Source organism: Lygodium microphyllum, chromosome 25 (assembly GCF_053477565.2).
Source record: "Lygodium microphyllum isolate KBCC chromosome 25, Lygodium_microphyllum_v1.1.10, whole genome shotgun sequence".
Lineage (NCBI taxonomy): Eukaryota > Viridiplantae > Streptophyta > Polypodiopsida > Schizaeales > Lygodiaceae > Lygodium > Lygodium microphyllum.
The window spans coordinates 40,066,185-40,087,523 of NC_141159.1; positions in this window are offsets into that span (position 1 = coordinate 40,066,185).

Genomic DNA, 21,339 nt, shown 5'->3' on the forward strand with positions numbered 1-21,339 from the left:
TTTTGTGTCAATAGATACTGTTGAAAGGCTTCAAATTCCACCGGATTGATTGGGAACGCCAATTGGACCAGGTTAAGCATTTGAAGAACTTACAACCAATTCTACTCCTATTCAAGGGAAGTTGAATCTTAGAATTGGGGATTACCGCAACCAAGAATATTTTCTATTTGCACCCATAGGTAACTGTGATGTTATCTTAAGCATACCTTGGCATTACAAGATTAGACCTCTTCTTGATTTTGTTAAGAAGACCCTTGCATTTCAATTCAAGGGTCGAAACATAGTATGCATTGTTGATGCTGGAGATTGGCTTGTGCCAATGGTTAGTCATGTTAGCATTTCTAAAGAAATGAAGAAAGCTATTTTTGCATACATGATTTTTGTGAGAGAGTCAAAAGAAACCAATGATTCAAGGGCACTTTTGGTGCCTCTAATGAACACACAATACCAACTAATGCTTCTAAGCCTCAGACTTTAAAAGAACCCCTCTCTTTAATTGATCAAGCTAGACATGATTTTGTTAAACAATATGAAGATTGTTTTAGTGATTCACTCCTAGGAGAGTTACCTCCTAAGCACCCGGAAGATCACACAATTGATTTTATCCCAAGCAGTTGACCACCTAACCAACCACCTTACTGAGTAAGTGCAAGTCAACAAGAGGAGATCCTACCACAAGTAAACGAATTGTAATTGGAAAAAGAGTTAGTTCAACCTACCTCTTCTCCATACTGCTCTCCAGTCTTACTTGTTCAAAAGAAATATGGTTCTTTCTGTATGTGCATAGACTACAGATCTTTGAGAAGATCACAATCAAGAATCCTTTTCCTATCCCAAGGATAGATGATATCTTGAATAAGTTGCGAGGGGCTAGTATCTTCAGTTGCATTGATCTCAAAAGCGGCTATCACCAGATACGGATAGCACCTGAAGATGTTCATAAGACAGCTTTTCGTATGACATTTGGACTATACGAGTTCTTAGTCATGCCATTTGGTTTGACTAATGCACCCGCCACATTCAATCGAATGATGGAGAGAATTTTTAGACCTCACTCAAAGTTCACATGTGTCTTCTTTTATTTTCACGGTCTGAAGAAGAGCATAAAAAACATACATCTATTGTTTTTCAAGAGCTTCGCAAGCATAGACTATATGTCAATGCTAAGAAGAGTGAATTTTTCATTTTGGAAATTCATTACTTAGGCCATATTGTTTCTCACAATTTTGTGAGAATGGATCCTGAGAAGATTCAAGCCATTATTGAATGGACTATACCTACTGCTATACATGAAGTTAGAAGTTTCTTGGGCCTATGTTCATACTATAGGAGGTTCATACGACGTTTTGCGTATGTTGCATCTCCTCTACATGACCTTATTAAGAATCAAATGCCTTTTTGCTGGGGATCAAGGCAACTACAAGCCTTTGAAAGAATTAAGTTTCTTGTGACTCAAGAATCAATTCTCATAGTTTCGGATCTTCAAAAACCTTTTGAAGTTCACTATGATGCTTCTGGGGATTGCATTGGAGCTGTTCTTAATCAAGAGCATCATGTAGTAGCATTTGAGAGCCGATGCCTTAAGGACCATGAGCTACATGCTCCAGTATATGAGAAAGAGCTTATGGCGATGGTACATGCTCTTCAAGTATGGAAACACTATTTACTTGGTGCAGATTTTGTTATTAAAACATATCACCAAAGTCTAAGATACTTCCTCACTCAGAAGAAGCTCTTAGAGAAATAGATGCATTGGGCAAATTTCTTATCTATGTTTCATTTTCAAATCCTTCACACATCTAGAACTAAGAATGTGGTAGCAGATGCTCTATCACGGTGACCTCGAGTGAATGCAATCACAACTGTTTATCATAATGAGTTCATGGATTCACCCAAAATGTATGCAACTAATTCCGACTTCTCAACCATATGGGATTAGCTTATCTCAGGTCAATCGATTACGCCTTACTCAATTTGAGATGGTTAATTGTATCATCGTCAAGCAATTTGTGTAGCATTACCATTATGACACAAGGTAATGGATGAAGCACATGCATCTCCATATGTTGGACATAGGGGTATTCTACCCACTACTCAAGCATTGAAAAGATATTTCTTTTGGCCCACTCTTAGAGCTAACATTGAAATCTATGTCCCTGAGTGCAAGATATGCCAAAAAGTAAATAATGACATGCATAAATCACCTGGTCTACTGAAGCCATTACCTATTCCCAATGAGCCTTGGAAAAGTATAGCCATGGACTTTATCATGGAGCTTCCTCGCACACAAGCAGGCAATGATGCAATTTGAACTATCATTGATAGATTCAGTAAAGCAAGCTCACTTTATACCTGTGCGAAAGACAATCAAAGCTGGTCATATGGCTAAGCTGTTCATTGCTCATATTTTCAAGCATCATGGTATGCCTAAGTCCATTATAAGTGATAGAGATCCTCGCATAAACAGCCTCTTTTGGCAAGCTCTCTTTGAGAACCTCGTGACAAAGTTAAAGTTTTCATCCTCTTATCATCCTCAAACAGATGGGCAGAGTGAAAGTGCTAATTCTACTATTTTGGACCTTTTGAAATCCTATGTCTTTGATAATCAAAGAGAATGGAAAAAGTATTTGCCTTTAGTAGAGTTTGCATACAATAATATAGTGCACTCTAGTACTGGTAAGGCACCCTTTGAGATCACATCTATGGTAAGCCTCATTTACCACCCATTCTTCTTACGAAGGATAAAATCTTTGCAGCAGATGAGTTTGTTAGAGACATTGATACAACTTTCACTCAAGTAAAAGCTGCTATCCAAAGGACACAAGAGAAGCATAAACACGAAGCAGATAAGCATCTCGTCGTAAGTTAGATCTCAAGTTGGGACAGCATGTTCTTCTTAAGCTTGAGAAGGATCGCTTGAAGAAGAAGAAAGGTCAAAAGGGTAAAGTGGTTAAGCTTTCTAATCGCTATTATGGCCCTTTCAAGATCACATATAAGATAAATGATGCGAATTTTTGTTTGGATCTACTAAGTCATTGGAACATTCATAATGCTTTCCATATAAGCTTGCTACGTCCCTACATTGGAGAACCTCCAATGGAACCAATCAAGGAAGACTTACCTGACATAGAAGAAACATAAGAGTTCCTTGTGCCTGAAAGTCGTGCCCTCGCCACCTCGCTCTACATCCAAAGCACAGTAATATAAATCATTTTAAAAAAATCTCACTTAAAATGCATATCTTATGTACCTTTATAAGAGATTGGTCAACGAATTGAGTAAGTGGATGCTCTAAGTATGAAGTATCCTATGGTCCCATGTTAATCTCCTAACACAACTCCGTATACATTGGAAGGTGGATAAACATGTCACCACAAAAGAATGAGTCCGTCTCATTCTCAAAGAATTCTTGGACTCCTGTATTTCCATCATTGTTAGCCGATGCTGGCTCCAAGCTTTCGACGGCCTCCACCCCTTGCAATATCGACCCCTCTATTTGCATATTATCTTCATCTATGCTCGGAACATCCCTTTGATCATATACTCTCGCACTTCGGGGAGTTGAAGGTATAACATACCACCATCAAGGTTGTCGGGGGTTTTGATAGAAGATTACATGTTTACAAACACGTACAAGAGAGTTCAAACCATTGTGGCATAAACCATGTCGTAATACAATTAGCAAGCAAATGACTCCATGCACCTATTCACAATGGGCCGGCAACACAAAGGTGTCGCGCAAATCCGTCCATTTTTTTTCAGAATCTATTTCGAGAAATCTAGATGGACCTTGTCGAATTGTTGCTCCAGCTCCTCCAAGTACCACTTTGAACCATTGCACATCGAATATTATCATGGAGAAGCTATGGTAATCCACTGCAATAATACTTTGCAAGTTCCCAAAATACTCCATCTCATCCACAACCGTGTTTGGATCCAATGCTCGTCGTCGGCTCTCTTCCTCGAACCTTGCCATGACACCATAGTCCATTGTGGAGCGCATTTTGTCAATACGCTTCACGCGAAAATGCCATCCGCGCGACCCCGCTGCACTATATATTTTGTACTATACATTGAAACACTCAAATTAGATGTCACATATAAAATTTAGATACGACAGATTCTAAACCCCTCATCACCTTTGGACTACATCCCCTCGAGAATTCCCACTCCTCCATTGAGACCTCTGTCCCTTCGCGAGATGCTGCGGTCAAGGCTCTATGCAACCATCGCGTTGACATAAACCGTGGCATCTCCTCCATGCCTTCGGGATATTGAATCGGTTGATGACGCGTACTATGTCAGAATTTAGCTCGCGCTTCCTCTCGATCTTGCCTTGCAATCTGGTACTTAGCGAGCCACGTCTCCATGGAGGCATGGTGCAACATACAAAAGCAATTCACCTTCTCTTCCATTGAGACATCCATTCTTTGTTCTACTCCATTTCCAACCACCACATCTCCAGTCAGTCTATCATCGTCCTTTAACGACCATAGCATTTCATTGTCTGGTTCCACCGTTGGTAGCCATTGTGAAATATGCACTAGCGCCTCAGACACCAACCGACCTTGGGCCATGATACCTTCTGGCCGAGCTCATTGTCGCACAAAGCCTTTCAGGGTTTTCATGAAGCGCTCCAGGAAGAACATCCATCGCGTATGGACAGGTCCAGCAATCTCCACTTTGTCCACAAGATGCACAAGAAGGTGGATTTGTATCGTGAGCATGCTGGTGGGCAGGTATTTCTCAAAGAGATAGACCATCTCCACTGCTCCCTGCCTCGCAGATTCAATAGAGGATGTCTTAATATCTTTCTGTGAGATCCATTGCACCAAAGTCGACAACTTGTAAATGGCTCCACGAATTTCTGAAGTAAGACATCCTGCGATCGCGATCGGTAGTACAAACTGCTACAAATGAGAAAGCATTATGAATAATGGCCACATTCCAAATAGCAAAATGCCCATGCTAATTACAATCCATTCGTAGTACAAACCTGACATATCTTATGCCAATCATGGGATTTTGGCCCCAATAATTGGTCGTCTTTAGAAAATGCGGACCTAAGAGAACGCATCGTACCCGTTGGAGTGCGGATAGACTTGATTACTTGCTTCACAATGTGCTCTTCTTTAGTGGACAAAACCCAAGGAGCGCGAGGAGCTGCACGCGACCATCAGCACTCGACTGCGGCCAAAGCGCCTCCATTTTACCTACCTCCTTCAAATCCATTCCTGCCCCTATAGTGTCTCTCTTTCCTGTGATATGGTCCCATAGCAAGTTGCCCACATTCTTGAAAATATGCATGGGATCCAACAAGTGGTTGACCTGTAAGTGGGTCCAATATGGCAACTCGTAGAAAACTGAGAACCGCCGCATTCCATTTGGATGTGATTCTGTGTGGACCATTTTCAGCTCGTATAGCTTGCGGCATTCATGTGTTGGAGGTCGTCTAAGAAAACCTTCCCTGAGTTCATGATCCTCTGGCAAGAAAGCAGCATGTCCTTGATATACCATCTTCTTCATGATTCGTGACCTTCGGGAGTCTAACTGTGGCCCGCACAATGGATATGCATGATAACCTGAGGTAACCAGACCTGTTCCAACACCACGACCTAGTGAATACTTGATTGAATGAGATAAAATATAGATATTACCAGCAACAATGGAGGCGTGCTCACCTGAGCACTCTCCCAATCCCGGAAAGTCATGCATCATTCACATGAGAATGGCTCGAATATTGGCTGACCGCCGACCATCGCGCCTGCTCATATCTTGCACAGTGACCCCCTCCTCCCACAAAATCTTAAGCTCATCGACTAATGGACGAAGATACACGTCCATATTTTTTACTTTGTAGCGGCCTAGGACGAGCAAGCTAAGGATGAGATATCCTTTCTTCGTAGAAAGCCATGGAGGGATGTTGTAGTTGACAAGGACTATAGGCCACACACTGTAAGAAGTTGAAGCAAACCGAATGGGTTCACGCCATCCATTGCGAGACCGAGCCGAAGATTCCTTGGCTCTCGCGCAAAGCTTGGGAAGGTAGAGTCAATTGGCTCCATGCGCACGAATCCGCTGATATTCGTTAAACTCCATCCATGGACCTATTCTACGCATGCCACATTGTCAAGCTCACCATGCCGGACGTAAAAACATGTGGTTTATGTGGGGGATGAGCAGAAAGTGTCTGAGAACTTTTTGAGGGATGGTTTGCCCTTGCAAGTCCTGTCGATACTTGTGAGCACCACACTTTGGACATGTCTCCATAGTCTCGTATTCTCCTCGAAACAGACAACAATCGTTGATACATGCATGGATGTTATTGTAGTCCATGCCAAGCTTTTGTAAAACATGTCATGCATCATCACGAGACTCATGCATGGTATTTGCAGGTGGTAATATATGATATTTCAATAACTTGAAAAAAATCATAAAACACCTTGAAAAAGCACAAATGTTTGTAATAATAGTGTCAAAAAAAAAATCAATGAAGCCTATGTACAAGGTACCTGAACAACTCGGTCACACTCGTATCGCTCCACCCGTATTTTACTTGCACACTTAAGAGTGCAAGCAGTGTCTTCAACCGAGATACTTGGCACCCATCATATAATGGTATGGATGCTTCCTCTCTAAGCAGATTAGAAGTCTTGACATCCATGGGAATCAAGGCATCGATCATTGCCTCCATCTCAGGCTCCAAGATTGTAGGTAGGTTTGGAAGCTTTCCTGTCTCCTCTGGCATTGACGGTATAGATTGGCCTTGCGAGTGGTGGATTGGCTCCTGCACTCCATCCATCGCATGCCCATGAACTCTTCTAATTGGCCGCAAAGGGTGCACTCCCCCTTGGGACGAGACATCACCTCCATGGATAGAAAATTTGCTAGCAAGACCCAATCTTATTGTATATGGTATTCAATTAGCTTGCGAGTACGATGCATGATTGATATTAACTTCAAATTACCGTTTGCTGAAAATTCGCAATCGCCTGATCAATGATCTCAGAATGAAAGTCACCAAATCGTCGTGTGTGTTCTATAGACAATCGGCATTTTCGTCTAATTGCCAACTTGCATTGAGAGCAAGGACATAGGACACGCTGATTAAGATACGCCTCGCGATCTTGAACAATAGGACCTTCTTCGTTTTCCATCTTGTCTACGTTACAACAAACAATTTAATGTCAATACAATTTGGGAAAACGAGGCTCAAATGGATAGCTTTATGGAGATGTATGTTAAGTTGCAAGTTGACCATAAGCTCTTGCTTGAGAGGTTTTAGCCTCTGCAAGAGGTTGAGAAGCAAATTTTGAAAAACATTGAGGTTGATATTGATGCATCCATGGTGTTGAAATCTAAACTTCAAGATATAAGAAATGCTTTACTGATTGATGTAAAAAATGCATGGGACATAGTAGTTGAGAGATTTATTGATGTTATATCTCGGCCATATACCATGCTCAAGGATTTGTTTGTCCCGGTAGATAATTATTCATTATTGTAGAAAAAAAAGGTATTGGTTCATAAGGTTCATGAGTTGAAGACTAAATGTTTGGACTTGACTAAAAGATTGGATAATGCCTTAGATGCTAAAAGGAAAAGTGATGAATATGTTACTTCATCATTGCAACAAAAAGATTGGTGACAAGGATGCTATGATTAATGAAGTTCTTCACGAGGTGAATATAGAGTTGAAGGGGATGGAACACGATTCTTCTTTGGGATTTAGTGGTGATTAGTCAATTATTGAGGTGTCTTCTTGTATGGCCATTATACCTTATATACCTAGCTACGGTCTCTAGGTTATGTACTTTGAGTATCTTAGAGGGGCTCTACTAGGATTACTTATACAACTGCACTAGAAGGCTTTGAGTATAAGTAATCCTAGTCAACAAAATTTATGAGTATCATTGAGGATCTCTTAGTCTAATAATAAATCAATCTCAACAAAAAGCATCTTAGTAATGTGTTTTTTTTGTCCTAGGTCCATGTATAAAAATTAATGCCATCTATGAAATTTATCAACTTTTATTGTAATGATAGGAAGACATCAAATGCAACAATGTAATACAAGGTTACCATGTCAAAGGCAATATCAAATAGTAAAAATGTTTGTGCCTGTGTGGGGGTGTGTGTGTGTATACCATAGTTATAAAATTTGTTCCAATCAATTATACTCATAGTCATAACCTTTGAAGAAAATATCCTATGCTCAATTTAAGGGATTCTTCTTCTATGGAAATACTTTTGGGTTCATTTTGATGAAGTACCATAATGACCATTAGCTAGGGGATCATTTTCTTTTAGTCCTTCCGTTGACTAGTCGGCATGATTACTAATTTGTTATGCCTATAAAGTTAATACAAAAACAAGGAATTATGCATATCACAATTAGATCCCCTACTTGGACATTATGAAGGATATGACCAATTTTAAGCCATCTTAAAGAGTCACCAATGTACGTGGCCCATGGTAAAGCACATTGCATACCATTATCGATAAGTCCATTATCGTGCATCTTAAATCTCCTAATTAGACTTTATAAAGTGTATGACCAATTTTTAGCCCTCTTAAGGAGTCAATGTAATGGTACCCATAAAAAAAGCAAAGTGCGTACCATTACCATAATCATGGATATGTTATCGTTCTAATATATACACACACAGGTGGACTACATCTTGAGTAGACAAAAGCTATCCATTTGAGTAGACATACATCTCCATAAAGCTATCCATTTGAGTATACATCTCTTTCTCTTTCTCTCCCTCTCTCGTTTCCTCCCCCTCTCTCTCCCTCTCCCTCTCTTTCTCTCTCATTTCCTCTCCCTCTCACAATATATCCTAACACTCTCCAAAAGCAAAAGGGAGAGGGAGAGAGAGAATGCACTCTCCCTCCCTCTCCCTCTCTTTCTCTTTCTCTCCCTCTCTCATTTCCTCCCCCTCCCTCTCTCTCTCCCTCTCCCTCTCCCTCTCTTTCTCTTTCTCTTTCTCTTTCTCTCCCTCTCTCTCTCTCTCTTTCTCTCCCTCCCTTTCCCTCTCCCTCTCTTTCTCTCTCATTTCCTCTCCCTCTCACAATATATCTTAACACTCTCCAAAAGCAAAAGGGAGAGGGAGAGAGAGAATGCACTCTCCCTCCCTCTCCCTCTCTTTCTCTTTCTCTTTCTCTTTCTCTCCCTCTCTCATTTCCTCCCCCTCCCTCTCCCTCTCCCTCTCTTTCTCTTTCTCTTTCTCTTTCTCTTTCTCTTTCTCTTTCTCTCTTTCTCTCCCTCCCTCTCCCTCTCCCTCTCTTTCTCTCTCATTTCCTCTCCTAAACAAGCAAAAGACAAAGTGATTCAAACCTTGAACAAGCAAAAGAAGGAGAGAGAGAGACTCATCGATGAGATATGGCGATTGTGGGGCGGCTCCTCTTCGTGATGAAGGCTCTTCCTCTCCTTCGTGAACAACGGCGGCAGCGGGGGTGGTGGCAAGTCATCTTCCTCTCCTTCTCTCATGATGGTCTCTCTCTCTCTCGCTCTCGCTCTCAAAAAACAAAACGCAAAAACGCGAAATAAAGCCGTGCTTGGTTTTGGCCTGTTTTTTTTCCTCTGGAGCGTCGCTATTTGCGTTGTAGAAGCGACGCAAATAGCGATGCCAATAGCGACGCCGCTACCCAAATCGCTACCTGCCGTCGCTGTAGGCTTAAATCCTTGTAGTGATTACCTACCACATTTAGTTGGACACGCATAAAACAGCTTCCTTAATTAGCCAATTAGTCACCGATTCCTTCAAATAATCTTAGCACTGACATAGAAAAACAGTGTCAAACAACTTCCTTTTCAACATGTTATCTTATTAATCAGTCTTTGGAATACATCATAATAATCCATCCCGAAGGATAATCCATAATCTGCCTAAAGGCAATCCAGCAATCCATAGGGATTACTAATCCAAGTTTTGGCACGTAGACTAGTATGCGGGCCTCGAGATCCCGAGTCATGTCGGCTTCTTGTGTAGGGCCCGAAAAGCAAGGGATTTATGACTAGAGCCCCCTCTGGCACCCAAGGGTCCTCTTGCTCCAAGTAGCACCCAACAGAGAGACCTCTCGCGGCGGGTTCTGTCCACGTTCCCGGCGCGGCTAACAACCCCCTTGGTTAGGGTCAAGCAGATAGTCGGGGGTAACTGATGCTGCCTCTCCCTCCAGGCCTTCAACCTAAAGCATTAATTATTTTTCCATCTTTAGTTCATTGAGCAAAGAAATACAAACAGTGCTCCTAAACTGTACAAACACAATCAATCCAGTGGTCGTTTATTTGGCCAACTGCTAAGGAGTGAATCCTTCTCTCCGAATGCATTCAACATTCGATCCAGGATCAATTGCGACTTGGAAAGATCCCCAAGGGTTTGTTGTTTACCCTTTTATCCTTGGATTAGGGTTATACCCTGTTAACCCAAATTAACCAACACCTTAGGTTTCTTAAGTTAAGATAGTAAATCCTGGCGACCATGTCGCTCTAACTTGATTGATCCTTTGCTTACTAGGTGTTGAGTGTTGAAATGACCTATTTTTTGATTGATTTTTATTGTTTTTGAGAGCTGAATGGTTGATTTTATGAGATGATTGATTGGTTTGGAAGTGGTTTGAGAGTGTTTTGGATAGGTTGGAATAGTTTTATTAAGCTCATGATGTTTATTAGTAGAGATGTGAAGTTCTGATGATGTTCTGATTGGTTCTGTTGAGCTTCTGTTTTATTCTGTTTTGTTCTATTTTCTCTCTATAAGGAGGGATGGAGTATTGATTGAAAGGGTTTGAGATTGTTTGAAAGCTTATTGAGTGATTTTTAATGGTTTGGAATGGTTTTGGTATGAGTTATGTGGTTCTGATGCTTTCTGTTGACCTTCTGTAACTCTCTGGTGAGCTTCTGGTGAGCTTCTGTAGACCTTCTGTATGCTTCTGTATGTGTTCTGATGGATGAGAGTGTAGCTTGGGAAAGTTTTCTAGCCTTGGAAAGAGGTAAATACAAGTGCAAAAGAGCTAAAATAAGTCAAAGAAGTAGCTGTTGAAGACTCAAGTAAAGACTGGAGTGAAGTGACAGTGGTGAGCTACGAAAGGACACTGTAGTGGCTCTGGTGCCTCTTCATATCAGACATATCTCTTGGGAGGGGTATCCACGACCTAAGAAGGATTATTGAGAGTGATTATTGAGCATTGTAGTGAGGATATGATGTATTATTGATGGAGAGAGAGAGAGAGAGTTAGAGATAGCCAATTTTATTAAAACAGAGTGATTATATATGAGACATTGAGAGAGAAGACTATGAAGACATTGAAGATGAATACTATGTGATGTATTTCCATTCAAAGATGGTGTATTCCTTTGCTTTCTTTGTTCTATTGATGGATTTTGTGAAGATATTGAAGAATATGGTTGATTCTATCAAATCCGTAGGAGATCTACATGATGCTGCATGAAGATTTGTTGTGCCTGGTGTTCTTTTCTTCATTGTGATCATATAAAACCTAATAAAAAAGCTTGTTGATGTTAGAAGATAGATTTTCTTGCAAGAGAATTCCCTTTTCCTTGGTGTTCTTCTCGGGGCTCCATGTTTTTGGTGCGCAGCTGGGCAGAGGCAAAAGATAAATCAGAGAACCTGTTCTTCTTTTACAGAGCTCCTACAGAGACAGATACAGAGATAGTGCCAGAGACAGACACAGAGACAGAGACATAGACAGAGATAGAAGATGAAACAGAGAACCTGTTCTTCTCTTACAGAGCTCCTACAGAGCCAGAGACAGAGACAGAGACAGAAGAGGAGGGAGATGATATGGAAGAAGAAGGTTATGAAAGCAAGATGGAAGAGTCTATCCCACCCGAAGAGGATACATATGAAGAAGAAGTTCCAGAAGCATCAGAAGCAGACGAGCTCATGCTGTGGGACAGGATGGCGATGGTACCATTTGGTCTGGTAAATAGATCTTCTCATATGCAAAATCTTTATAAGAAATGGGTTAAGAAGAACAAGCCATCTTTCAGCAGTGGCTCTTGTCGTCCGCAGCCATCCTTGCCAAAGAAAGATGATGATGATGCACCGTGCCAACAAGCACCAGTCTCACGATTCCAACAGGCATCAGAGGGTCCCTGTTATGTGACATTCCTGGACGCATCATCAGAAGATGAGTCTTCAAGCCAAGAGGTAACTAATCTTGAAACCAAACCCGAAACGGCTCTAATCCCATTTCAACATCTCCAGAGGCAACCTAAGTCTCCACCACAAGAAGAAGTTGGTTCTAGTGGGACATCAGATGAGGACACCACTCCCTTGAAGGAGTCGGATCTGTACCCAGAAGCAGTCTGCGGGACCTTCATCCGTGAAGTCGAAGGTGAAAGACAGTTAACTTTTGTGGATGTAGATGGCACTAAACGCCACTTGAAGGTGGGTAGCAGCCTACCAGAAGAGGAGTTGTCAACCTTGTACAACTTGTTGAAAGAGAATTTGGACATGTTTGCATGGTCCTACAAAGACCTAAAGGGGATTGATCCCACAATATGTCAGCATCATATTGACTTGGAGCCTGATGCCAAGCCAGTATGGCAACGACAGAGGCGAATGAACCTAAATTATTCAACATTGGTGAAAGCAGAGCTGCTGAAGCTTCTGGAAGCCGAGTTCATCTATCCAGTGGCAAATAGTGAATGGGTTTCACCCATCGTGGTGGTACCCAAGAAGAATGGCAAGCTTCGTATATGTGTGGATTTCCGCAAGTTGAATTCCAAGACGAAGAAGGATCATTTTCCTATCCCTTTCACAGACCAACTGTTGGACACAGTGGCAGGACATGAGCTTTATTCCCTTCTGGATGGATTCAGAGGATATAACCAAGTCCAAAACGCAAAAGAGGACCAGTCCAAAACAACCTTCACCACAAAATGGGGGACCTACGCTAACCGAGTGATGCCATTTGGACTCTGCAATGCCCCTGCTACTTTCCAAGGAGTCATGATGGCCACATTCCAAAATCATCTGCACGACTTTATTGAGGTATATTTGGATGACTTCTGTGTCTATAGTTTGATCCGTGAACACTGGGGACACCTGGAACAATGCTTTGACCGATGCCGGGAGTATGGGATTTCCCTCAACCCCGACAAATGCATCTTTGGGGTCTCTTCTGGAGTTCTGTTGGACCACATCGTCTCTGCACAAGGGATATCAACAAACCCTGCAAAGATCGAAAAGATTGCAGCTCTGACAGCACCCACCAACCTCAAACAGTTGAGGGGATTCCTAGGCCATGTGGGTTACTACAGAAGGTTCATAGCCCATTTTGCAACAAAGGCAACCTCTTTGCACAAGCTTCTGAGGAAAGATGCAGAGTTTGTTTGGATGGAAGAATGTGACACTGCCTTCAACACTCTGAAGCAGTGTCTGATTGAGGCACCCATTCTGCAACCTCCTGATTGGACGAAAGAAATCCATATTTTTGGTGCGCAGTCGGGGAAACTTGCAATCAACAAGCACCAGAAGAGGCTGAAAATGAAAGAAATGGCATTGCCAAGAAGAGAAGAATTCAATGGATGTTTGTAAAGTTCCTTCTTCCACTGAAGAGTTGGAATTTCTCATAATTAAAGCCACTTTCCACAAGAAGTTCATCCCACAATGGCGGAAACACATCACCATCATGATGCATGCTCTATGTGGTGGACAGCTTTCTCTTCCTGTTGAAGCAGCAGAAACTTGCATCTTGGTGGCAAACTGTTTGGGAACAAACTGAAGAGCAGAAACAGAGAGAATTACCATCCATGGAAGATTTGGCACTCATTGAGAAGTTTCCAGACATCATCAAGTGGGAGATTGTGAAGAAGCTTCAAGAGTCTTGGTATGTAGAGGTTCACAAAGACAAGAAGGAAAAGAGTTGGAATTTATTCGTAGATGCTTAACAGCAAGATACATGGGATGCTTGGTGCACTAATAATCTTCTGTTTGTTCAATTAGCAACCCACTGGAAGTTGGTAGACAGAGTGTTCTTTACAACATACACTATTGAAACCATCAGAAGCTGGAATTACTATGATGATGGCACCACCACAATGCTTAGACGTGTGCATTTTGACACCTTCAGAACCGAATACCTTCCTCTGTGCAGTGGCATGAAAGTAGAATTCAGAGACGTTTCAAAGGAAGAAGTAGAAGAAATGTTGGCAAGAGAGTCCTCTAGAGACTGAAGCCTTATGTTATCCCTCTGTGGATCACTAACAACATAGTGGAGCCAACCCCCTGATGAATGATGCAATAAAGAGGCAAGCGTTATAACGAGTCCAGAGGTACGTGAGAAGAGAGAAAGCAAAAATCAAAGCTGAGAATGAGCTCGCAGCAGAAGCCGTCTTTGACGCCCTTGCGGAACTCTTTACAGAAGTCCCAATGGCACATCAAGCCCTTCCTCCTCCTGCTGGAGCTCCACTTCCAAGCCAGATCCGTCCTGGAAATATTGATGACAGGCCAGCGAATGTAGTCCCGTTGCCATTTTTTAAGGGAGAGTACAATGAAGACCCCGATCTTCATGTAGCAGAGTTTATGGTAGCAAGTGTGGCTAACAATGCCAGAACCCCTGAGCATTGGTTAGCAATATTCCCCGCCACTATCAAGGGCACGGCGTTTCAGCGGTATGAGAGACAAGCAGCATGCACTTTTGGCACATGGGACAACTTGAAGTTGGCCTTCCTCACTAAATTCAAGAAGGTTTTGAAGAGCGGATGCGAGAGGAATTTATGAATCTAAGTCAGTCCTCTAGAGAAAGAGTAGAAGCTTATGTCTCATGAATGGAATCCATCCTGAAGAGATGGACTAACCATAATCTAGATGATGGCATTCAGAAGGGAGTGTTTCTCAGAGGATTACAATCAGAAGTCCGTAAGTTTGTGGAGCTGCAAAGACCAGCCACACTGCAAGCTGCAACAGAAGGTGCAAGACTGTACGATGAAGTGGAAGCTAGATTGGCGATGAATCAAGGAAGAGGAGTCCTACCTCCTCTGATGCCAGGAATGATGTACCCACCAAATGCAGTCCTAGGGACAGTCCCCTACCCCTACCAACAGATGCCCCCAGTATCACAGTACAGTGCACCAAATCCACAGTGGCCACAATCAATGCCTCAAATGATGGTTCAACCACAACAACAATGGTCCCAACCAATTTCCCCAATGCCAAATCAGCAGCAACAGTGGAACCCTACCAACTGGAGCCAACAGCCAATAGTTCAAACACGAGCTCTGAATCAGAACCAGAACAGAGATCCCTCTGCACTAGCCCAACCTGTTTATGCAGTGATTACAGAGACTCCTCAAAACCCTACTAACAGTACCTCAGGAGGAGAAATCTTGAAGGATTATTTATCCAACTCAGTTGCAAATATCAAAAAGGAGTTGATGGATGTGATTATAGAGCAGCTATAGACGTTGAAAGTGAATACCGCTAGCATATCCAATGTGGCAGGAGCAGGAAGAGATGTGATGCGGTCAAATACTTGGTGTGGTAAGTGTCATCAAGCAGGCCATTTAGCCACAGAATGTACACGAAAACCAACCATCCCTGGAGCTTTCTTTTCCTACTGTTTACGGAAGAACCATACAGAGGATATTTGCTCTCTGAAGGAGATGCATGATAGGAGAAGGAAGGAAGAAGACGCAAGATTCAACTTGCTAGAATCCAAAATGACAACACAGGATATTGGACCCAAGCCTAAAGAGTTTGGTCCTAATTTCGGTCCAAGGAGGTTTCCCTCTCAAAGTTACAGAGGAAGACAGACTGACGGTGGTCAGAGATCAGAGGTGGAGTATTACAGATGCGGAGAAAAGGGACACATTTCACAAAATTGTCCAAATCCCAGAAGATCAGTGGATTATAAGCCCTTATGCAATCGATGCAAAGGAGAAGGCCACACTGCAAAAGACTGTCCAAGCCCAGCCCCAGTGAAAAACAGTGCTACTGATAGTCCGGCCAAGGCCCAAGAGCCTACCTCCAATTTTGTAGAATTGGAAGTTGCTGCCATCACGCGTGCAAAGAAGAAGGAACCACCTATCCAGAAAGAAAATAATCCTCCTGCCAGAACAGTGAAGTTCAATCTTCCACCAGAAGAACAGAACAGAACAGAGCCTGACAGTGCCGTACAGAGCACCACAGTGCCACAGAGAGTTACAGAGATAGTTCCAGAGACAGGACCAGAGGTCCAGGAGATAGAAGAGGAGGAGGTGCCACAAGTGGCAGAAGAAGTCCCCATGATGCCCCTGTTGGAAGAAAGAAGGAAAATGAAAATGGGTGTTGCCCCATTCCCTAACCGGTTAGAGAAGCCAGTGGATCCTATTAAGGAATACGATCTAGTCAGAGATCTAGATACCTTTAAACCAAACCTCACATTCCGACAATTATTGATGTTGTCTCCCAGTTGCCGAAAAAGGTTCAAAAGTATATTGACAAGAAGACATGGATTAAGGATTGCTCCCTCAACAGCAACAAAGTCCAACAAAGCTCCAGAGCCTGTAAAAGAAGTGGATGTGGCTAATGCCTTCCTAGATCTGGGTACCCCAGAGACTGGCGTGTGGATAGAAGGCTGCTTCATTGCAAATGCACTGATTGATGGTGGTTCATCAATGAACATTATGACGGATGTGACAATGAAGGATCTAGGCCTATAAGGTGTGCAACCAACCCAATGGCTCATCAGACTGCCGGATCAGAGCAGAATCAAGCCTTTGGGCATTCTCCCATATGTGAATACTACAGTGGCTAGAAAAGATTATTGGCTAACCTATCTGGTGGTGAAGCCAAACTCTTATGGTACATCCTACCCTCTGTTACTGGGCAGACCATGGCTTTTTTAAGCCAGAGCAAGGACAGATTGGTTCAAAGGAACCTTGACCTTGGGTAGAGGACCCAATAAAGTGGTGCTGAAGCTATATGGTGCTCAAAAAGGACATGGATCCACCTCCTTGGAGTTATCTTTTGACTCCCCTAATGAGGCTACAGATGGAACATCAGCAGACGAAGATGCTGTCAAACAGATCCTTTCCAAGAAAATAGTGGCACGTTCCTTAACAGCGAATACTGTGAGCCAACTCCCAAAAGATGCCAAGCCATTATCAATGGGTGAATACTTCTTGCCTGAACCAAGAACGATTTCCGAAATCACTTCTGACAGTGAGATAGATTCATGGATATACTGCTCTCCCTGTTACATGGCCATAGCAGAGCCAGAGACAGAGGCAGAAGATGAATCAGAGAACCTGTTCTTCTCTTACAGAGCTCCTACAGAGACAGATACAGAGACAGAGCCAGAGCCAAAGATAGAGAAAGAGACAGAGACAGAGACAGAGACAGAGGCAGAAGATGAAACAGAGAACCTGTTCTTCTCTTACAGAGCTCCTATAGAGCCAAAGACTGAGACAGAGACAGAAGAGGAGGGAGATGATATGGAAGAAGAAGGTTATGAAAGCAAGATGGAAGAGTCTATCCCACCCGAAGAGGATACATATGAAGAAGAAGTTCCAGAAGCATCAGAAGCAGACGAGCTCATGCTGTGGGACAGGATGGCGATGGTAACATTTGGTCTGGTAAATGGATCCTCTCATATGCAAAATCTTTATAAGAAATGGGTTAAGAAGAACAAGCCGTCTTTTAGCAGTGGCTCTTGCCGTCCGCAACCATCCTTGCCAAAGAAAGATGATGATGATGCACCGTGCCAACAAGCACTAGTCTCACGATTCCAACAGGCATCAGAGGGTCCCTGTTATGTGACATTCCTGGACGCATCATCAGAAGATGAGTCTTCAAGCCAAGAGGTAACTAATCTTGAAACCAAACCCGAAACGGCTCTAATCCCATTTCAACATCTCCAGAGGCAACCTAAGTCTCCACCACAAGAAGAAGTTGGTTCTAGTGGGACATCAGATGAGGACACTACTCCCTTGAAGGAATCGGATCTGTACCCAGAAGCAGTCTGCGGGACCTTCATCCGTGAAGTCGAAGGTGAAAGACAGTTAACTTTTGTGGATGTAGATGGCACTAAACGCCACTTGAAGGTGGGTAGCAGCCTACCAGAAGAGGAGTTGTCAACCTTGTACAACTTGTTGAAAGAGAATTTGGACGTGCTTGCATGGTCCTACAAAGACCTAAAGGGGATTGATCCCACAATATGTCAGCATCATATTGACTTGGAGCCTGATGCCAAGCTAGTACGGCAACGACAGAGGTGAATGAACCTGAATTATTCCACATTGGTGAAAGCAGAGCTGCTGAAGCTTCTGGAAGCCGAGTTCATCTATCCAGTGGCAAATAGTGAATGGGTTTCACCCATCGTGGTAGTACCCAAGAAGAATGGCAAGCTTCGTATATGTGCGGATTTCCACAAGTTGAATTCCAAGATGAAGAAGGATCATTTTCCTATCCCTTTCACAGACCAACTGTTGGACACAGTGGCACGACATGAGCTTTATTCCCTTCTGGATGGATTCAGCGGATATAACCAAGTCCAAATCGCAGAAGAGGACCAGTCCAAAACAACCTTCACTACAGAATGGGGGACCTATGCTTACCGAGTGATGCCATTTGGACTCTGCAATGCCCTTGCTACTTTCCAAGGAGGCATGATGGCCGCATTCCAAAATCATCTGCATGACTTTATTGAGGTATATTTGGATGACTTCTGTGTCTATAGTTTGATCCGTGAACACTGGGGACACCTGGAACAATGCTTTGACCGATGCCGGGAGTATGGGATTTCCCTCAACCCCGACAAATGAATCTTTGGGGTCTTTTCTGGAGTTCTATTGGGCCACATCGTCTCTACACAAGGGATATCAACAGACCCTGCAAAGATCGAAAAGATCGCAGCTCTGATAGCACCCACCAACGTCAAACAATTGAGGGGATTCCTAGGCCATGTGGGTTACTACAGAAGGTTCATAGCCCATTTTGCAACAAAGGCAACCTCTTTGCACAAGCTTCTGAGGAAAGATGCAGAGTTTGTTTGGACGGAAGAATGTGACACTGCCTTCAAAACTCTGAAGCACTGTCTGATTGAGGCACCCATTCTGCAACCTCCTGATTGGATGAAAGAGTTCCATGTTTTTTGTCAACCCTAATGGCTCTGTCCAAGTGAAGACCGTTGATGCCTTTGATGATCCCTTCCTGATCAATGGATATCGCCTGAAGAAGTACTTCCCTCCTTGGGGATCTTGACAATCACGGTCACCTGATCCTTTTCCTCGTTGGCGTGGCACTATCACTCTTATGATGCTACTTCTGATAGCCGTTCTTCAGCCATTCCTGATGAGGTGGACGTAACCCTCTGTCCCCTCAGCCCCACCTTCCAGCCCTGATCTCTTATCCTCTATTTTCCACCAGCGGCAGTGGCGAGGTGGGTTCTGACAAGTGGTATTCCTACCATTCCCTTGCTTAATTCAAAAGAAAAAAAAAAGAAAAAAAATATACATATCGGTCATGGGAGAAAAGGACTTAGGTCCCTGTCATGCCGACCTATTCTTCGGGAAAAGGTGGAAACACCCTCGGGAGTAGGAGAAAAAGAAAAGAAAAAAAAAACAAAAAAAAAAACTGTTATGGGAGAAAAGGAAGCAATTCCCTGTCATAGCAGGCCTCGTTCCAAGAAAAGATGGTAAACACCCTTGGGCGGGAAGCTGGCTGTGGAAAAGGTGGCAACACCTAACAGTCCAGAAAGTGGATTCATCAATTGACATCCCCAAGATCCAGTTCTGAAGCTGCCTCCCTTGGTACGCTGTGTCCTGGGTCTCTCTGCAGAGCGTCTAACTATCCTCTAGCAGATGACATGTCCTATCCAACACAACGTTCGATTTGATGGCTACCTCCCTGGGTATCCCTCTTCAACAACTGACGACGCGATCTTCATCGACAAACAATCGAGTGACGCGAGCTTTCATCCTAACCGGATGGGGAAGTGAGTATGGTTGCCCTCTGTATCTATCGGAGAGCGGGACAGAGGGTGGGGCGAGTGACCAGTCTTTTCCCTTCAAATCAAATGAGAGGTGAGAAGTGTGAATGCAGTGTTGCACGCATGGGACGGGTCTCTCAATGCACAAAGCACAATTTGTTTTCGTGCACTGCACCATAAGGCTCCCTGGCCTTCCTTCTCGCACCGTATGCTAGCACAGGCGGGATGCACAGTTGCACCATCAAATGCGCACAAGGCATACAACCTCAGCACAAGTGACCGTGAGGATAACATCAATGGGTTTCAGGACATGGTTGCCCTCCTATGTCTCTCAACAGAGCGTGAGACAGAGGGTGGGTTGAGTGTGACTGGTGTTTCCTCAATCACTTATTGAGATGCGAGATTTGAGGTACGTTACGACACTTGCAATCAGGTATATTCCCGTTTCCCTATGCACCCACGGGATGGGTCTCTGTCATCAACACAAGGCACGTCACCTTGTTCTGTACACTACACTGTAAGGCTCCCTTGCCTTCCTCCTTGCACTTATGCCAAACGGGTTGGACGCACTAATGCACCATCAACTGTGCACCCTGGCATACTCCCTCTGCACCATTCCCCTATCGATTTCTAAACCGGGTATGAGATATGGGTTTCAATCATTCTTCCTCGAGTGATATTAGTCATGGGGCAAGTGACTGTTCTTTCATTCCATATGAGTGATTGTGAGTTGAGTGTAATATCTCTCACCATCGACGAATTTCCTGCGATTCCTTCAACCAGCTACCTCCCTGGGTGTTGTTGCGTGGTCCCTGCTATGAAGGATGTGTGCTGTGAAGATACCTTGGTACCTCCTGCAGCACAGCCGACAACGACACAGGACATGCCATTGACAATCAACCTTGATTCTCGACCATATGGGCCAAGTTTTTCTAACCCTACACCTTCTGTTTCTCAGTGACGTTCATGTTTTAAGTGTGGGGACGTTAGCGCTTGGTCTATTGTGTAGTCCTAGGTCCCTGTTGCTCGGTTGACCCTGTCCGTTAAGGTCTTAAGTGTGGGGACGCGTCCCTGCGCGTCTACATTGCATACCCCTTCTGCATATGCCTCCACCTGCTAATTATTCTATGCCATGAATTTCTTTTCCCCTGAGGGGGTTCCTTCCCACCCACCCGTCCACTGTCACCCCTCCCTTGGGGCTATTCCTCCTCCATTTCTCTTTTTCCCTTATTTTGCTGTGTTTTTATGTGAACGCACCCTACGTTCAGCGGACTTCCAATCTGACTTTACTAACTTGTTTGTCCCTTTGCACTGACCATTTTTTCTTTTTATCTACCCCTGTTCCGGTGCACGGTTTTCGAGTTATTAATTTTTGAAGCCTTTTGCGCACATTGGTCGATT